At 49.9% G+C, this 14,143-nt stretch overlaps 1 protein-coding gene across 1 annotated transcript in view; it reads left to right on the forward strand.

The window, feature by feature from the left end:
* IFFO2 (intermediate filament family orphan 2) overlaps window positions 1-14,143 on the forward strand; it is a 58,400-nt gene that overhangs the window by 19,506 nt on the left and 24,751 nt on the right. The gene's annotated exons all lie outside the window — the stretch shown is intronic.

Below are 14,143 nucleotides of genomic sequence, written 5' to 3' on the forward strand. Positions count from 1 at the left end.
GCTGAGATCCCACAGGTGTAGCCTTGGAGGCTTCTGACTGCCCAAGGTGTATCTATGGAAGGTTTTTAATAAATATTCACTTTTATTCTCTCAATCTTGTCCAGCCTCTGTTCTAGGCAGCGATCCCAAGGCATCACATGAGTGAAATGAGATTTAAAAGCACTGGATGGGCTTCTTCTTCCTGCCCTGCTCTTGCAGGCTTGGCAGAAACAACTCCTTCAAGGTGTCCAACTTCTGCCTCTGGTTTGTTCAGGGCTGCCTGGGCCTGGCTGCAGACCCTCAGAGTGAAATTCAACCCCTGCATGCCATAGGTGGGGAGAGAAACACAGAGCACTTTCTCAGGAGCAGAGAATAGCTGGGTTTGGGACTTGTGCAGGAAGTTTAAAAAAATACTGACTTTAACCAGTGCTTTCTTCAGGCTCAGCAGAGAGTAACTGGGTTTGGGACTTCTGTGGGAAGTTTAAAAAAATACTGACTTAAATCAGTGCTTTCTTCAGGCTCAGCATCTCTGTTCTTTGCCCTTTGCTGAAGTTTTGTAGGAGTCCAGGATCTTTTGCAGCCTTAATGATTCTAAAGCATCTGCTGCTGAGTTTTGGTTGTATTTTCTTCAAGGACCGTGGTCATCAGTGAGTTTATTCAGCTGAATTTTCCCAGCAGTTTTTGATATTTGCCTGTGCCACAGTGTTGGGACAAAACACCTGAATGCACCCACCCTAAATCCCATGAAATTGCAGCTTGTCAACAGGAGAACTGTAAAAGAAATGTAAATAAATGTGTGCTCATGAGGGGCTGTGTTAATGCAGGGCCTTTGTAGTGCTTCTGTTTGCAGGAGATTCCCTTTGCTGGGAATTCAGATTTGATAATTAACTGTAGCCAGCAGCACTCCCAGCAATGTCCTCCTGTGCTTTTCAGAGCCCTGTTTGCAGAGGAGTCTCAGGAATGATTTTATCTGCAGTTGTGCCAGCACTCGTACAGGAGTGGGAGCTCCGTGGGGCTGCTCCCTGAGCTGTGCCCAGCCTTGGCTTCCCAGGCCTGGGGCCATTCCCTGGTGCCTCAGTGGCACAGCAGGGCAGGGTTTGCTAAGGTGCAGAGAGCAGTGTGGAGCTGCTGTTGGGGACACAACAGCTGGATCAGAGTGTGGTGCAGAGACTGTGTGCAAAAATGGGATTTCTACCCAGCTTTAGTTGAGTGCTGTGGAACTTCCTCTCTCCCTTCCATGCAGGGGTTGGAATGAATGGGTCCTTAAAGTGCCATCTGACCCCAACCATTTTCCTTTCCCTCTCTGTTCCCCAGTCCATGAATTCCCAGCAGCACCCTGAGACCCCTCAGGGAGCACCAGCACAGGAAAAAGCCTTGGAAATGTGATGCCAATGCCATCCTCCAGGCTGAAACCAGCATGTGCCCAGGTTAAATTTGCCCTTTGCTGTTAACAAAAGTCTGTATATATAGAGAAAGGGAAAAAATAATTGGCTAATTCAGGTTTTTGGCAGCTCACTTGTCCCTGGGGTGTCTCTGGTGGCTCCAAGCCTGTCTCAAACAAATGAGGGCCAGTCTCAGAAACTGAGAGTTTAAAGTTCATCACCATATTTCCCTTTTTTTTTTTTTTTAATTTTTTACTTCCTAGGGGTATCTGGCTTTGGAGAGGCTCCTCTTCTCCTCTTCTCTGTGCTGCCCATTTTCCCCTTCCCCACTGATGTTTTTGTCCAGCGTTCCCATTGATGTTTTGCTCATTGTGGACTTGTTTGTGCTTGTTCTCTTGGCTGCTTTTCCATGATTTCCCAGGGATTTCCCTGTCCCCCAGAGCAGAGGCCCTGCAGACCTTTCCCAGGCTGCTGTTTCCCACCAGGTTCTTTTGTTGGGAGCAGTTCTGGGTTGCTGCAGTCCCAGGAAATGGCTGGGAATGGGAGGCAGAGCTGGATAAATCCCTCTCCCTTTCCCTGGCAGCTCTGCCTCCCCAAAACCTGCATTTCAGCTGTCAAAAACTGCAGCAGATCCCCACTGCAGAATGATTTGTTCGTGCTTAAGAGCCATGCATTTGTTCAGGGGTTGTAAACACCGTCAGCAAGGTTTTGACAGCAGTGAAAAATGAATTTTAGTTGCTGGTGCAGAGGGAAAATAAAACCAGCCTTGGCTCTGCCTGCAGCCTGCCAGGGGCAAAGCAGAGGGGAAAAGTCATTCCTGTGAGGCCCTGGCACAGGTTCCCAGGGAAGCTGGGGATTCCTGGTCCCTGGAAGTGTCCAAGGCTGGGCTGAGGGGGCTTGGAGCAGCCTGGGACAGTGGGAGGGGTCCCTGCCATGGCAAAGGGAACTGGATCAGCTCTCAGGTCCCTCCCAGCCCAAACCATCCTGGGGTTCAGTGAAATCCAATCCAGCTTGGTCTGTTACTTCTTGTGGTTCGGGCTGGGACAGGTTGGGCACAGATGTGCAGAGGAAGAGACAGAAAGCAGAGTTCAGTTCTCATTCTGTCTCCATTCTCCCTTACCACATCACAAATCACAGCCCAGGCCTTTCTGCACACCTGGTGGTGTCTTATCAGCCAGAGCAGTTTATGACTAACCCCAAATCCTCTCTCTGCAGGAAACTCTGTGTTCCTGCCATGGCACAGCGGTGGGAGGTGTGATAAAATGTACTTTTAATTACACTCCAATTTCTTGAGTGTGGATATTTTATTTATAAAGACTGCACAGGCAGAGGCCTTTTGTGGTTTTGCTCCTCAGGATGAAACTGCTCTGGAGCAGCTCTGATTTCCTGAGCTCAGGAGCAGCAGAAGGGCCAGGCTGCAGTGGACAGATGCTGTGAGCTTCCATGAAACCTTGGGAAGGAGTTCACTAAGGAATGAATTGCCATGGCCTTCACTAAGGAATGAATTTCCATGGCCAGGTTCTCCTCAGGAGCGTGTACTCCTGGCCATTGTGGGTGGGAGTTGTGCTTTGGACAATCCTCATGGGCCTAACCTGGTAAACAATGTTAAAAATCATTTGGAGCTGAGGAATAGGAACAGCAGTGGTGATAATCAGGCTGGGTTCTGCTGATCTTTCTCTCCAGGAGATAAGGAATCTGATTAGGCAAGGGAAGAGTGGGCAGCAGAAAGAAGAAGCTGAGATTTACAAAACTTTTCTGTCCAGACTTCTCCTACTTGCAGAAGCTCTGGACTCTCCTGTGGAATGGCTTTGAAACCAGGACAGTGATCAGATTTTCCTTCACTTGGCTGGGTGTGAGACTGAGCAAGCCTGAGGGCCCCCATCAGCAGCTGTGTGCAAGGCCAGGGGATCTCCTGGATTTCCTCCCTTGTGTGGTGTCAGAACTCAGTGCATCCCTCTGGGTGTCCAGAGCTGCCAGGACCCTGCCAGGGGGCTCAGAGACCCTGGCACACAGCCCAGAGCACCTGGGGTTTGATTGTGACCCCTGGAGCAAGTTACCAGCTTTGTATGAGGACATGAAAGCCACAGAGCTTCGAATAGTTTAACAATAAAATGATCACAGGGTGAAAATGTAGATTTTAGGATTTTTGGTATGGGGGTTATGGGGACAAGATGGAGGAACTTGGGCGTGTCCAGCCTTTCTCCTTCTTTTTTTTGTTCTCCATTTTCTGCAGTGATGTTGGCACTTTGGGATTGGTTTAGAGTAGAAGTGCACTGTCTAACACAGGTGATAGGTATTGGGAATTAAGTGTCAATATGTTATATTATAAAAGGACAACACAAAGAGTGCCTGTGGCTGTCCTGAGAGCAGATCTCGGCTGGGCAGAAAGAAAATTTTATAGATCAGAATTAATAAACAACCTCAAGACCGAAAAGTGAGGAGTCCAGACTCGTTCTGCAGTTGCATGGGCTGAAACAGAGACACCCTGCACATCTCAGGGCTGCAATTATCAACCAAAACCCAGGAGTGTGGAGCACACTGGGACCCCCAGAGCAGCCTCACCTGCTGGGCTGGGCTGGTGTTGGGATCTCCAGCTGCTCACAGTGACCCCCAGATGTGTTGGAAAGTCTCTTTTCCCAGCCTGGTGCTTGAAGAAGGAGTCAGGGCTCTTCATTTCTCGGTCTCAAGGTTGTTTATTGTATCTTATTTATAAAATTCTTTCTCCTGCCCTGCTGAGGTCCATCCAGCAGGACAGTTCCAGGCACTCTGCCTGCCCCCAGGGCAGGGTTATGTCTTTATACTAAAAACTACAATGTGTACAATGTTTACAGTTACTGTCCAATACCCATCACCTGTGGTAGACACTGAGCTTCTGCTCTAAACCAATCCCAAAGTGCCAACATCACTGCAGAAAATGGAGAACAAGAAGAAGAAGGAGAAAGGCTGGGCATGCCCAGTTCCCTCCATCTTGCCCCCATAACCCCCATACCAGAAACCCTAAAATCTACTTTTCCACCCTGTGATAACTTCACTATTATTCTACCTAAACTGTCATGGCTTGCAGATCTTCATCCAAGGTTGGTGATTTGCTCCATGGGTCATATTCAAACCCACAGGTGCTTTGGGCCCCGTGCCAGGGCTTCTGAGCCCCCTGGCAGGGGTGCTGGTGTCCTGGACAGGCACAGGCAGGTTCTGAGGGAGTTCCTGGTGTCCTTGGGGATGCATTTCTGTGCAAGGGGCTGGGAGGGACGAGCAGAGGGATCCTGAGCCGGTGCAGGGTTCAGAGGGCTCTGAGCAGTGCCCTCCCAGAGCTCTGTGCTGCAGGGATGGCTCACACAGGAGCGGTGACTCTGCAGGGTGTCACAGCCCCTGTGGGTCCTCCTGCTCTGCTCACAGCCCCATAATTTTCCCTCTGAAGGAATGCAGGCACAGCTGCTGCTTTTACTTGATGTTGTTGACCTGTGGTGTCATTAAACCTGGGTTTGTTTGAACAGCCCGTGTGGGCAGCAGGAGACACAAAGGAAGCTGCAGATGATTTTTCTTGTGGTTCCACTGACAGGCTGGAGCATCTGCCTCGCTGGCTGTAAGCAGGGGCTGTAATTAGGCAATGTTTTCCTGTAGAGTAACTCCTTTTAGCAATTTTCTTCACAAGGAATTGCTGTTCAAAGGTCTGCTTGCTGCTTTAAGTAGAGCCCAGGTCTGGAACAAGGCTTTAATATTAAACCTCTCCTTTATGGGGAAACACCCAACAGGAGCAGGGCAAAGGGGGCAGGTTCTGCTCTGCAGAGATTTGATGGCTCAGACTCAGGAACAAACTCCACCATGGCTCTGATATTTGGGAAGTTCTGCTCTGCAGAGATTTCACCACAGATTCAGGGATAAACTCTCCCATGGCTCTGATATTTGGGAAGTTCTGCTCTGCAGAGATTTCACCACAGACTCAGGGATGAACTCTCCCATGGCTCTGATATTTGGGAAGTTCTGCTCTGCAGAAATTTGATGTTTCACCACAGATTCAGGGATAAACTCCCCCATGGCTCTGATATTTAGGAAGTTGTGCTCTGCAGAGATTTGATGTTTCACCACAGATTCAGGGATAAACTCTCCCATGGCTCTGATATTTGGGAAGTTCTGCTCTGCAGAGATTTGATGTTTCACCACAGATTCAGGGATAAACTCTCCCATGGCTCTGATATTTGGGAAGTTCTGCTCTGCAGAGATTTGATGTTTCACCACAGATTCAGGGATAAACTCCCCCATGGCTCTGATGTTTGGGAATTTTGATGCTGGAATGGTTTTTGGCAAAAGAGCTTCTGTGGAGAGGGTGTTGCAACAGGCAGAATCACAACTTCACTCAGTGCTGCATCCTCTGTTCCAGCCAGGCTCTAATGGAATCAGCCCTTCCCATTAAATTAATATGTTCTCCATGGAGCCCATCAAGTAACATTTAATTTGCTTCAGTGAGGTTGGGCACGTGGGATCAACATGATCAACGCTTGGGATAATCAGGAGGAATCCCTGTGTTGTGCAGCATCTTAAAAATGCTCATTTAGACAGAGGTAGCAATTGTGAAGAACCTAATTGGTTGATGCAATTTTATGTCTAATTTAGTGCAAAATGAAAACTGGAAGGAAAATGATCTCTTAGGTGAGGGTTCCAAAATCAGAGAGAATGGTGAATTGTTCATTTGTTTTGGGTTGGTTTGTTTTGGCTTTGAGTTTTTTTTTTTGTTTGTTTGTTTTGTTTTATTTTGTTTTTGGTGGTGGTGTTATTTTGGTTGTTTTTTTTTTTTCTTTTTTTCCTTTGGGTCTCTTGTTTTATTTAACAAGAGCCAGGAGTTTGTAGTTGCCCTGTGCCTGGCAGTGCCCAAGGCCAGGCTGGATGGGGCTTGGAGCACCCTGGGGTGGTGAAGGTGTCCTTGCCCATGGCAGGGGGTGCAATGGGATTATCTTTAAGCTCCTTCCAACCCCAGCCACTCTGGGATTCCATGGAAAGTAAAGAAGGCATCACAGAGTTACATCTTTAAAATGAAATCTACCCTGCATGGTTCAGACCTTTGGAGCTCCTGTTCCTGTTTGTGTTTACAATCCCAAACTCCCTTCCAGCCCCAGGTTTGGTGAGGGGGCAGAGGTGGCTCTTCCCATGGCTGACAAATGGTTAAATGGACCTGGCACTGCAGCAGAGCTTTGGTGTCTCTGAGGCTGTTTGGAAGGTCTGGAACACAATCCTTTCCCATCCCCAGCAGCCAAACCCCTGCCCAAGCAGCCAAAGCCCTGCCCAGGTTCCTGCCCTGGCTGCTGGGTTCATCTGGGGGCTGCCAGGTGCATGGCAGTGCCCCCAGTGCCCAGCACAGCGTCCCTCTGAGCTGCTGCTGGGTTCATCTGGGGGCTGCCAGGTGCATGGCAGTGCCCCCAGTGCCCAGCACAGCGTCCCTCTGAGCTGCTGCTGGGTTCATCTGGGGGCTGCCAGGTGCATGGCAGTGCCACCTGTGCCCAGCACAGCGTCCCTCTGAGCTGCTGCTGGCTGCTCTGTGCCTGTGGGATAGCGTCTGTGGGCACGTCCTGCACCCCTGGGCCAGGCCTGGGCAACTGCCAGGGGCTGAGTGCCACCAGGGATGTGCCAGCGTGGCGTGGGTCACACGGTGCCAGCCTGGTGTGGGTCACACAGTGCCAGTGTGGGTCACACAGTGCAGTGTGGGTCACACAGTGCCAGCCTGGTGTGGGTCACACAGTGCAGTGTGGGTCACAGGGTGCCAGCACAGGGTGGGTCACACAGTGCCAGTGTGGGTCACACAGTGCCAGCGTGGTGTGGGTCACACAGTGCAGTGTGGGTCACACAGTGCCAGTGCCAGTGTGGGTCACACAGTGCCAGTGTGGGTCACACAGTGCCAGCCTGGGTCACACAGTGCAGTGTGGGTCACACAGTGCAGTGTGGGTCACACGGTGCCAGTGTGGGTCACACAGTGCCAGTGTGGGTCACGCAGTGCCAGCCTGGTGTGGGTCACACAGTGCAGTGTGGGTCACAAAGTGCAGTGTGGGTCACACGGTGCCAGTGTGGGTCACACAGTGCCAGCCTGGTGTGGGTCACACAGTGCAGTGTGGGTCACACGGTGCCAGTGTGGGTCACACAGTGCAGTGTGGGTCACACGGTGCCAGTGTGGGTCGGGTGGTGCCAGCGTGGGCACAGCCTCATGCTCAGGGCTCCTGTGAGTGCCACACGTTGCCAGTGCAGGCACGGTCTCATGTGGGCATAGCTTCATGTTCAGGGCTCCTGTGGGTGCCACACAGTGCCATTGTGGGCACAGCCTCATGCTCGGAGCTCCTTGGGGGCCACACAGTGCCATTGTGGGCACAGCCTCATGCTCAGGGCTCCTGTGGGTGCCATGTGGTGCCAGCACAGATGTGCCCTCGTGCTCAGGCTCCTGTGGGTGCCCCCCGGGCCCTGGAGCAGCCCAGCCCCGCTGGAGGAGGGTGGGAGCACAAGGCTGGCTCTGGGAGCAGGGCATGGCCTCGGGGGCATCGCTGCTGTGCCAGGGGAGGAGGGGCTGCCGTGCCCCAGGAGGGCTGGGCTGGGAGCAGCTGGTGCCACACTGGGGTGCTGCAGGGAATGGTTCTGTTCCTGGGGTGCTCAGTGTTCTGGGTGTTTGTGCTTGGGAACTGTTCCTGTCTCCATGGGCAATTTATGGGTACTGCTCAAACCAACGCTTCAGTTTCCCCTTGTGGACTTAAACCTGATAGCTCTGGAGCCCTTCCCTTCCCTTCCCTTCCCTTCCCTTCCCTTCCCTTCCCTTCCCTTCCCTTCCCTTCCCTTCCCTTCCCTTCCCTTCCCTTCCCTTCCCTTCCCTTCCCTTCCCTTCCCTTCCCTTCCCTTCCCTTCCCTTCCCTTCCCTTCCCTTCCCTTCCCTTCCCTTCTTTTTGGGGATTTTCTCCCCTCCGTGACCCTATGAAAAAGGGTTTTCCTGAAGAGTTTTGCTTATGGAATTAATACTCTGTTATTAGTATGACTTGGTGAATGTTTTATTCCTTGAGGGAGGGATATTTTTAATGACGGACTAATCCAGCTGATACCATCAGGCGTCATTAATGATCAGCTGCTCTGTTTGTGCCTTTCTGCCTTGAGCAAAAACATTCTGAACCCAGCATGTTTGTACCTGGTGCCTTCTGTGAGCACCTTGTTCGTTGGTTCAATCAAACCAGGCATCTCAAATCCCTCCAAAAGGCAATTACTGAACAGCTCTTTGCAAGGCAAACTTGTCTGGAGCTGACTTGCTGTTCCACAGGGGTTTTTGGGAATCTGCTGCCCTTCCCTGTTCCTGAGCTGCACGTGGGTGGCACTGGGACAGGAGGAGGGAAGAGGATCCCGTTCCTTGAAAGGGGCTTTAAGGCAGTGCTGATGCCTTGGGAAGGCTGAGCTAGAACACAGACTGGACAGAGTTAAAGAATAAAATAGGGATTTATTGAAAGGATCTCCTCAAGGGATCCACCTTGGGCAGCACAAGAGCCCAGCCAGGGCTGCACCCAAGAGGAACCAAAATGGTCACAGAATGAACCCAAGATGAACCAAAATGGCCACAAAATGAACACAAAATGATCACACAATGAACCCCAAAATAGTCACAAAATGAACCCAAAATGATCACAAAATGAACCCAAAATGGCCACAAAATGAACCCAAAATGATTGCAAAATGAACCCCAAAATGGTCACAAAATAAACCCAAAATGGCCACAAAATGCACAACCAGTCATGGGGTCTCTCACTTTTATAAATTCTGCCCAATTTGCATTTTGCAGTTCATTGTCCAATTCCAGCTTTAGCCCCTGCAGTCCCATCCTTGTTTTTCTCTCTCCAGCCCACGGTGTTTGTGCTCCTGGGCTGAGATTTGGATCATTTGTCCTTGGTCCCAGTGGAGCAGGAATTGTTTTGTGTCCCTGCTCTGTGCCCAGAGCTCACCATGCCCTGATGTGAGCCCGGACCCACACACTAAAGCAGCCCAGAATGTGAAAAATAGAAAAGCTAAACCTGAGATATCAGCCCAGAATGGGAAAAATAGAAAAGCTTAACCCGAGATATCAGCACAGAATCTGAAAACCAGAAAATCTAAACCTGAGGCATGGGTGGCAAAGTTTTGGGGCTGGTGCCAGCACAGAGCCTGGTGCAATCCCATGGACGCTGAGGCTGGAGGAGCTGGGGAAGCTTTTCAGGGCTGTTATCCCGAGGTGTGTCCGTGTCCATCTCTTTGCTGGGAGCCGGTGGCTGCTGTCCCAGCCTCCGAGGGAGCAGAGCTGTGCTGTGACTCAGCTTTACAAGGACACTGCTCGGAGCCGTGCTAATCCTGGCTGCTCCGGGGGTTTGTTTGCCCGCTGTCCTTCCCGGAGAGCCGGGGCTTCCTTTGTTCTCCTCTCAGACAGCGAGGCAGGGCTGAAGGAGTGACGGAATGGCCCTGGAATGTGAGAATGTGATGTGTCACATCTGGGAAAAAAGGGCTTCAGAGAAGTCAGGCTTGCCCTTTATTTGCGGCTGGATGGGACTGACACGTCCTTGGAAGGTGGGAAAGAAGGGGAAAAAAAATAAAAAAGCCTGGCTTAGGCATGAACAAATTCATGTCGCTGATCTTTTTTTAGAAGAAAGAACTAAAAATGTAATAAAAAGCCCCAAAGTCTGGGAGCTTTGGATGGCAACATTTCTGAGTCAGAAAAAGGATTTTTGGATGCAGCTGGAAACCATTGCAATTGCTGCATGTGAGCCAAGAAATGAAGTGTGCTTGGGGAGCAGCAGCAGCAGCTCACCTCCTGCTGCAGTGGGAAGGCTGCCGGCTTCCCAGCAGTTTGGCTATTGCAGGATTGTAGGAGCTGGAGTCTCCTGGGCTGGAAGAGACCCTCAGGGATCAGGGAGCTCCTGCTGTGCAGAGCTGGAGGTGCTCCCCTCTCCCTTGGGATAGAGGTGCTCCCTTAGGATGGAGGTGCTCCCCTCTCCCTTGGGATGGAGGTGCTCCCCAATCCCTTAGGATGGAGGTGCTCCCCTCTCCCTTGGGATGGAGGTGCTCCCTTGGGATGGAGGTGCTTCTCTTTCCCTTGGAATTGGAGGTGCTCCCCTCTCCTTTGGGATGGAGGTGCTCCCCTCTCCCTTGGGATGGAGGTGCTCCTCTCTCCCTTGGAATTGGAGGTGCTCCCCTCTCCTTTGGGATGGAGGTGCTCCCTTAGGATGGAGGTGCTCCCCTCTCCCTGAGGATAGAGATGCTCCTCTCTCCCTTGGGATGGAGGTGCTCCCTTAGGATGGATGTGCTCATCTCTCCCTTAGGATGGAGGTGCTCCCTTGGGATGGAGGTGCTCCCTTAGGATGGAGGTGCTCCCCTCTCCCTTAGGATGAAAGTGCTCCCCTCTCCCTTGGGATAGAGGCAGCTCCTGGAGCTGTTGGGGCCCTCTGTGGCGTTTTTGGGCTGCATCCCCTGGTTCTGTGTGCCAGGGAGCACAGGGGCACCCACAGCTTGCTGGGGTTACAATTTGACCTCAGATGGTAACTGAGGAGAGAAATACTGATTAATGTAAATGACCAGGAGCATAATGGAGTGTGGTGAATAATAAAGGCAGCAGAGCCATAATTAGCATCCTCTCAGTGCCCTGACCTCCTGGATTTTGGGAATGTGCAGCAGCACAGCTGCCAAGGTCCCTTTAAAGTCGGGTGTGCTGCAGCAAACACAGGATGATCACAGAATGAGCAATCTTCTTATTGTCTCACCTCCCTGGAAGTTGAGATGCACAATTAATCCTCCTCTCCATTGTCATCCCCTGCCTGGCTCTGTCCTCTCCTCACTGTGAAGATTCTCCCGAGGTTTAAGTGTGAGGGGAAAGTAAGATTGGCATTTTGAGCTGGTAAATGAGGTTAATCAGCTTGGTGGTGGGTGGGAGGAATGTGCTCTGGGGTTAAGAATTTGATGTTAATGGTTAGCACGACCCTCCTTGCCAGACCTGTGAAAATTCCCTTCAGTCAGGCAGGAACTTTAAAAAAGTCAGGTTAAAAACTGGTTGGAACTGATTAAAAATCACCTGATGGTTTTATTGTTGCTGTCATTAAGAGAAACACAGGGACTGTGGGAGGGTGTGTGGAAGGTGCCACCTTTCCCCCTCTCCTGAAGAAGACACTGGGTTGGGTTTGCTGGGCAGGAATTAGGGCTGTAAATCTCTGCAGAAAGCACCAAGTGAAGAAATGGAGCTGCTGGGCTGCCTGCAGGATGAGGGAGGCTGGGGATGTGTAATTCTGGCAGCTGCCCTGGCTGACCTGCTGGGGGGGGAACTCAAATCCTTTCTCCTGCCTTTTGGCAGAGTCAGGGCAAACCCATGGATGACGTTCTCCAAAAATCCCTGCCTCCCTCTGCAGAAGGCAGGGTGAGGAGGCAATAATTCAGCAGGAGGGCTGCATGCAGCCAGGATCCCTCCTGCCAGGAGTTCAAACCCTCAGAAGCAGCAGATCAATTTTTGCAGTGTCTGCTCGACTCCCATCCAGCACTGGCAGCAGAGGCAGCAGGGATGATTGCCCTGAAACAGGAGAGGCAGCTCACACATTGCCAATATAATTGCCTGCTTTAATTAATTTCACCTTCTTGCCTGTGATATTAGAACGTGGAAGGCAAAGTTGCTATTTTTATAGCAGTGCACATGTAATTAGTACAAAACCCACCCCGGGCACGGAAATCCGAGCTGCAACGTTTGGTGACAAATGCAAATTCCAGCCTAAATATTTTTCCCCTGCTTGGCAGTGAATCCATGCTGGTAAAAAGATGCACAACAAGTCCTCCTGTGTAAGAGCCCAAATGAGGGATGCAGGACTCCAGGTGGCTCTCTAAAATGCAGTTTATTGTATCCAAGAGGTTACAGCAGCCCAGGGTGTGGGTGACAGAGCTGTGCCCACAGCTGTCAGCTCCAGCTGCAGGCAGGCCTGGAGACCCTTTTCTTTTGGTTACAGTGCATTCTATACTTTTCTTTTGGTCACAATGCATTTTATACTTTTCTTTTGATCACAATGCATTCTATACTTTTCTTTTGGTTACAATGCATTATAGACTTTTCTTTTGGTTACAATGCATTATAGACTTTTGGTCACAATGCATTATAGACTTTTCTTTTGGTCACAATGCATTCTATACTTTTCTTTTGGTTACATTGCATTCTATACTTTTCTTTGCTGAGCATCTTAATACAGTAGAACCAATCTATACCATAACTATGATCTATAGCCCATCATAACTGCTATAATTACCAGATTCATGTTACTGTTCTCCAGTCACTCAAAGTTAGTACATTACAGTTTAAGCTAGAAGCTGTTTTTCAGTTTTCTTGCAGTGGAAAATTCTGAGACCTTTTTTCTGCTTGCCACATTTGCTGCCTTGTTTGCCTGTGCTCTCTTTCTGCTTGGTAAAAACATCTTTTTTTTTTTTTTTTTTTTTTTTTAATGTGGGTTTATCCTTTGCTCTAAGCCATAAAAACCCCTTCTAACTAACACACCCTTTGCCTCCTTGGTTATCCAGTGAGACTGGCTCAGCAATTCTTTTCTTCTATATAAAAACTTGCTTCCATCTCTATCCCTTCATCAGAGTCTACATTTAAAAATCCTTCTGCTAAGCACACATATCTGTGAGAGTTTCTTGTCAAACTTTCACCCTTCCCCACACTCCTGCTCAAATGCAGCTCTCACAGGCTGCTCTGCTGGGTGTTCTGCCCCCAGCAGCAGGGAGGAGTGCCTGGGGTGGGGATGTCCTCAGAGCTGCACCATGTCCTTCCTTCCCTGCCCGAACACCCAAACAGCCCCTCTGGTGCTGGCAGGGGTGAACCCTGCCCAGTGCAGCTGTGGGCACCAGATCAGCCTCCTGGGGCTCATCCTGCATGCAGCCATCCCCTCGTGCTCTGTGCCTTGGAAAATGGAGGGAATCTCTGCATTTTGGTGCATTTAACAACAGGTTTTGTGGGTTTTTTTGTTTTGTTTTGGTTTTTTTTTTGTTTGTTTTTTTTTTTTTTAATTTTTTTTTTTATTTCTGTACTTGCAGTTCCAGCTGAACTCTGAGCAGTGTTGAGGTAGCAACAGGAATGGTTGTGATGGCACGTGGAGAGTCTGTTCACAGGATTCTTTTTGATTTGTGGTGGCCAAAGTTTCTTTTCTAGGAGGGTAATTCCTGTTGTCCCACCAGACAGGCAGGTCTGGGGTGGCACTGGTGCCTGTTCAAAGAGGGGTACATGCTTGGCTTTCCTTCTCCTGCCGGACTCAAACCATGCCCATGTCTGTGGATGTGTATCAGCATTTTTCCAGAGTGTTTCCAGTTAAAATTGTCAGATTTGGGCTTTGCTGTAAAGGGTTTCAGCGCTTAAAAATAGAATTAAAACAAACAATACAATACAATATAAAAATACAATATAAAATACAATACAATATGAAATACAATACAATCTAAAATACAATACAATATAAAAATACAATATGAAATACAATACAATCTAAAATACAATTATAAAAATAATTGTAGGACCCCAGAAGGATTTGGGTTGGAAGCAGCATTAAAGTCATTTTGTTTCACTCCCTTCCACAGACCAGGTTGCTCAGAGCCCCATAATGACCTCAGCCATTTTAATGAAACAATTTCTGCTCTGTCTCCTTCCCTGGCACCCCCAGCACTGAGGGTGGGCACCCAGCACTCAGGGATTTGCTGGAGTGTTCTCCTGGCAGCTGGAGGGCTGGGAAGAGGCTGGGGCATGGAGCTCAGTGAGGATTTGGATACAGAGGGCACAGAAACAC

This window comes from Agelaius phoeniceus, chromosome 24 (genome assembly GCF_051311805.1).
Source record: "Agelaius phoeniceus isolate bAgePho1 chromosome 24, bAgePho1.hap1, whole genome shotgun sequence".
Taxonomy (NCBI): domain Eukaryota; kingdom Metazoa; phylum Chordata; class Aves; order Passeriformes; family Icteridae; genus Agelaius; species Agelaius phoeniceus.